The sequence below is a fragment of the Cyprinodon tularosa genome, unplaced genomic scaffold (genome assembly GCF_016077235.1).
Source record: "Cyprinodon tularosa strain WSP-4 unplaced genomic scaffold, ASM1607723v1 ctg266, whole genome shotgun sequence".
Taxonomy (NCBI): Eukaryota; Metazoa; Chordata; class Actinopteri; order Cyprinodontiformes; family Cyprinodontidae; genus Cyprinodon; species Cyprinodon tularosa.
Window position 1 is genome coordinate 495,140 of NW_024038970.1, and position 5,803 is coordinate 500,942.

The 5,803-nt window shown below is 40.6% G+C and overlaps 1 long non-coding RNA gene across 1 annotated transcript; it reads left to right on the top strand.

Moving 5' to 3' along the window:
• Positions 1-1,550: 1,550 nt before the first annotated feature.
• On the top strand, positions 1,551-1,829 carry LOC119786112. The gene is made up of 2 exons (XR_005281151.1): positions 1,551-1,612; positions 1,684-1,829. It is a non-coding gene; the product is annotated as an uncharacterized LOC119786112 (long non-coding RNA).
• The last annotated feature ends 3,974 nt before the right edge of the window (positions 1,830-5,803 follow it).

Genomic DNA, 5,803 nt, shown 5'->3' on the forward strand with positions numbered 1-5,803 from the left:
ATAGTGACGATAATAATAAGAAGAAGATGAAGAAGAGGTAGAATGTGGTATTCAATCGGTAGCCAGCAGGACATTTAAACAGCTTCTACTGGGGGGTTGAAAAGCAGCTGTTCACTTGCAATATCTTACTCTGACCCAAAAACTCCCAATGCAACAACAACCTTCTTCTCCTCAGACCTCAGACTAATGAAATTGGCAGAATCCCTTTCACCCCTGAGGAGAGAGAAACATTTAACCTACAGTTAACACTTTTATTGTTGTCCGTTTAGTCATTATGGTTATCATGCCCAGTTCACCAGTAAGACCATTTTATAAGATCATCTGGAAAACTGCTTTGGTCTTTCTGGTATAGGACTTGACTGGATTGAATCTTTCATGAATGAAATAGATTATTTGTGTATTTAGGTAACCTAAATAATGAAATAAAATTCAATAAAAAAAAATTTTTTAAATCATATGCAAGATTCGCCAAGGGTCCATCTTTTGGCTGTTTCTCAATATGTGTCCTTGTGCGTTCTCATGTGCTCGTGAAATGTCATCAGCCTCAGCACTAGTACTGTTCCAATTCACAAAAACAAGAAGACCGAGAAAGGACAAAGTCCCTGGATGTTGTTCTTGCCCCTCCCTCTTTACCCAGCATGTATCCGTGCAGATTTGTCTATTCTTCAGATTGACAGCTGTCCCAGCATGCACGGCAGCAGCTTTCACAGAGCTCAGAGTATTAAGTTAAAGATCTCTTTTCTGTTGCCGTTGTTAATGATAATAAGATAAATGCACCTCTGCATGTAACAACCCTCTTGGAGCTCTGGGATGCGATTGTGCGGTGCCTGGGGAGCAATCGTCTTTCTCAGGAACCCAGATTGGAGGCTGTAGAGATTGAAAAGAGACTTGCAACCTTCTAAGTGCACAAGCGCACTGATTTTAATGATTGAACTTCACCAAAAACCTTTCAATCCACTATCTATGTAAACAGGCTGTGCAAACCCTCCAAAAAAGCAGCTCTGAAGGATTCCTTTACTGAGCCAAAACTCCCCAAATGCTAACTAGGCAGCAGTGGGATTTGAACTCATGCCATCAACATGACTGGAGCCTAAATGCAGCACCTTAAAACACTCGCCCATGCAACCCTCCTACAAATTAATAAGTGTCTTAATATGTTATTTTTGCACTTCATTCGATGGCCCATTTACTGATTTGGTGTGTGATTTTAAAAAAAAAGTTCAGATGTTCAAAGGAATGCAGCACCACCTGTCTCTCATCTGCTCATCAGGAGATCAGTATTTAAGGAGGCGGAGGGCTTCTCTCCAGTGCCAGAGTGTTTGCCAGTAACGGTTAGCAAGCCTGAGCCAACCAGCCTGTCTCAAACTCTGACTCCTTGAGAACCGAACCTGACCTGTTTTCTCCTCTCTGCTTCATAGATTGAACCTGCCTGAAACCTGAAACCCAGAAGAGTTTCTCTGTCGGTGATCTGCCTGTCAGTTCTCAGAAGAACTCTGGAGAACAGTTCCTGTCAAAGATCTGCCTGCCCGCTCTCAGAAGCCCTCAAGCCTGCCGACAGCCTCTGGACCCTCAAGGTTCCCTCCCTCAGCAGCTCTGCTCCACTCCAGAACAGGTACAGCCCTGCACACTCTCTTTCATGCAAAATACATGGACCTCCACTAACTCCTCTGTCCTCCTCTGCAGTGAACCCACTCGTGACCAGTCCAGTCCCTTCCTGGATCTGTTAAATCTGTGTACCTTTTCAGAACCCACTCGTGACCAGACGAGTTCCCCACAGGACCTGATCATAAAACCTGTACATTCATCATTTAATAAACCTTTGAACTTTTCTCCTGCCTCTGAGTGTTCTGCATGTGGGTTAGACATGTTAACCAAAAATGACACTCTCTCGGGATAACCGTATGTGAAGTACCACTGGCTTCTAGGGTAGTGCTGGCCTAGTGGTTAGAGCAGTGCACTTGTGCTCTGAGAAGGTTACAAGCACCCAGTTTGATCCCCAAAGCCTGCACTCTGGGACCTTGAGCAAGACCCTTTACCCCACACTGCTCCCTGGGCACCGCACTATGGCAGCCCAATGCTCCCCAAAGGGGATGGGGTAAATGCAGGGAGCTCATTTAACCCTTGTGAGATCATTAAAAATGAATTTCTTAGCTCTGATGGTGTTTTTTTGGCAAACTGTTAATTTGATTTGTGTTTAACTGACTGTGAATTATTATTCCCCCACTAAATGAAAAAAGTAACAATTTACTAATATCTAGAGACTATTAAGAACGGAAGAGGAAATGCAGCTCCAGACAAGCCAAGCGTGTGGTGACGTCACAAGTACGCTTCCGTTTCAATATTTATCTGCATGCGGAGTCCAGACTTTCCTGTGTTCTGTACATACTTGGCGAGGACACAAGTCCGTACTCAAATTCTTGTGGATTGAGAAACAGCCATTATCTTTATGCTCTCCGAAGCTCAGATTATAACAATCAACAAAAACAGCTCTATGTATATCACAATGTCATCAGGTGGCCGATGGATGAGCAAACATGTTCTTTAGCTGGATGAAAACAAAATGTAAGTAACCATGGGCCTCATGCAAGAAGCATTCTTACAAACAAATTTGTTCTTAACGCGTTTTTACCGGTGTATTAGAAGAAAATGTTGCATTCACCCTTTTTCTACTTCTTCTAATCTTCTTTCATACAAACACATTTTACAAGTGTTTCAGACTTGACATTCCACATCAACTTAATAAAAAAAAAAACAATCCAATGGGCTTTGTTTCCAAGTTGTAAGACATTTTGCTTCTCATACAGGAAGCTTTTTCAATTGAAAATGCCAGAATTAGCGTTGAGTTCTAAGCTTCATATAGTAGCTCAAAAAACATGTCAATTAAACCATAAGAACGGGTCCGCCCCTCAGGAATGGGGAGGTGTTTGGGTTCTTTGAATCAATCTGACTGGATGATCTGGTGAACTGTAAAGTGCCTTGAGATGACATGTGTTGTCAATTGGTGCTATAGAAATAAACTGAATTTAATTGAACAACGGATATCTCCAGGATTGAAGAACTAATGTCTTAGCAGGACCTTGAAAACCAAATTCATCTAATTTATTTAACTGTTTAATGTCTGATTCTGCAGAGGTTGAAGCTACAACAAGTGGGTCTATAAAATCATGGGCCTAAGCTTGCTGACTGTTGCTAGAAACAGAATAGAGAGAGTCGCTCCTAGAAGCTCATACATTTCAGCATGGTGTTACATTCCCACCATGTCAGCATCTTTCTGCAGAGTCAATTGCTACATACCTACAAACATCATATTAGCTCAATAACAGTACATAGAGAGCTTCATTATATAGGTGTCCACTGGAGAACAGCTGCATCCAGGCAATGCATTGGGGTAAAGAGTGCCACCACTGGACTCTTGAGCAGAAGTGACATGTGTTCTGGAGAGATGAATGGAGCTTCTCCACCTGGCAATCTAATGGATTCTGGATTCGGCAGTTGCCATGGTAATACTTGCCTTACTGTATAGTTTTAAGGGACCCCTTTTTCATCATTCATCATCATCTCTATTCTCCCACTCTGCAGAATCTGTTAGTTCAATCTCTAACGTTCTGCTCTCTCTGCTTTTCCTCATAGTAGCTTCATCTGGTCTGTTCCTGTTTGGCTGTGACTCCATCCTGGAGAGAAATATCAGCTGTGCTGCTGCCATCAACACCTTTGTTTCTAGATGTTGGAGATTGGCCTGTTTTTCAGTGTAGTCCTGTTTCTCTGACTGTGACTAACTGGATGTGCTCTCTTCATCCTCTGACATGGGAGCTAGCTCAGAGCTTGTTTCCTTTTTTACAGTTTCCTTTTGTATCTATGCTTCTTTTTCTATGTCTGCTTCTGTCTCCATGAACCCCAGTCGGCCTCAGCAGATGGCCGCTCACACTGAGCCTGGTTCTGCTGGAGGTTTCTTCCTGTTAAAAGGGAGTTTTTCCTCTCCACTGTCGCTACAAGCATGCTTAGTGTGAGGGATTGCTGAAGAGTCAATGAGTCGATGCAATCAGCTGGTTTTCCTTAGATAGAAAACTTTGAATCAATCTGATTGGATGATCTGGTGAACTGTAAAGTGCCTTGAGATGACATCAGGGGCGTGCACACATAGACACTAGGTGGTGCTAAAGCACTAGGAAGTTTGCCCTCTATCAAAGAAAATGCCCTTTTGAAACTCGTTTTTTTATATTATTATTATTAATATTATTAAGATTTTACTGAGGTCGGTTTTGAAATGATCTTTTGAAAACCTGAGGCATTAAAAACGACTGAAACAATGCCCCGAAGTCACCGACCTCCTTGCGCACACCACCGACCAGCCTCTCTCTCTTCCTTTGTCACGTGAACTCGCTCGGTCGCCCGCAGGGCATGCCAGATGAGCAGCATCATAGCAGTTTTCAGATAGCAGGAACGGTCGCTGACAGGCTGCTTCTCCCGTGCCCCATTAGCCAGGTAATATACAGATCAAGCAAAATCATTTTGTTGTGCATTAAAATGTCTCATTCAGCAGCACCAAACACGCATTTTGCCGACTAGTCACCAGATAAACTAGTTGCCTCCTTGTAAGATGCTATTTTACTTTTTATATTGTATTGTATCCATATTTTTTATCTTAAGTGTATATATTAGTCTATTTTATTGCATGACGTATACCCACAGTTTTTAGATATTTTTATAATTTTATTTACCTATTCCATATTATATGTTTCATGTTGCACGATTGTACCATAAAAAGTTCCTAGTTTGTGAACTCCTTCACTAACAATGGCAATAAACCTGATTCTGATTCTGAAAGTTTTACGCTGTAGCCCAAGTCAATGACAGATAACGTGAGGACGACCACATAGGCTACAAATAATTTTGGTAGAGTTTGCAATTGCAAATCTACGGAAGAGGATTAGGGCCACTGAAAAAAAAAATAAGTTAACTGATTTTTAAATTTTATTTCAGTTTAGTATGGGAGAAAAGTCAGAATGCTGACTTTAATCTCAGAATTCTGACTTTTTTCTCATAATTCTGACTTTTTGCTGAGAATTCTGACTTTTTGCTCAGTATTCTGACTTAAATCTCAGAATTCTGACAATAAAAGGGTCAGAATTCTGACTTTTTTCCCATGTTAAACTGAAATAAAATTTAAAAATCAGTTAACTTTTTTTTTTCAGTGGCCCTAATCCTCTTCTGTACAAATCTATGTGATAAGACAAACATTTTCTGTTGTATAGGTTTTGTTAGGCAACATAAATTAACACATTTTGGTCTCTTTATTGTCTTAATTGTATATTGATTTAGTAATTGCAGCACAATGCCAAGAAAGGAGGGTTAATCATATTGAAAAATCTTAAAAGCTGTTCACATTTAATTTTTAAGTGGTTTGTACAAAATCAGCAGGTATTAAAATAGCTATTATTTTGTAGGCTACTATAAGTCATATCCACGTGACAAGACTTCCAGTCATGTTGCCCTAATAGCCCATTATTTAAACTAATGTGGCATATTTGTTAAAGCTATTATTATTATTATTATCATTATTATTATTATTATTATTATTGTCATGATGGTTATTATTATATTGTATTGTAGCCAGTCACAGCAGCGAAGCTCTACACCATCAACATCTACCAGGACAGGAGATGAGGAAGAGTTCAGGGAAGACACAGAGACAGAAAAAGACCAGGATGAGGGAGAGCAGATGGGTGAGGGAAAACAGGGAGATGAGCCAGATGAAAGTAGTACGCTTTAGTCTGTTCTGTTGGTGATGTGACTTTTTTCCATT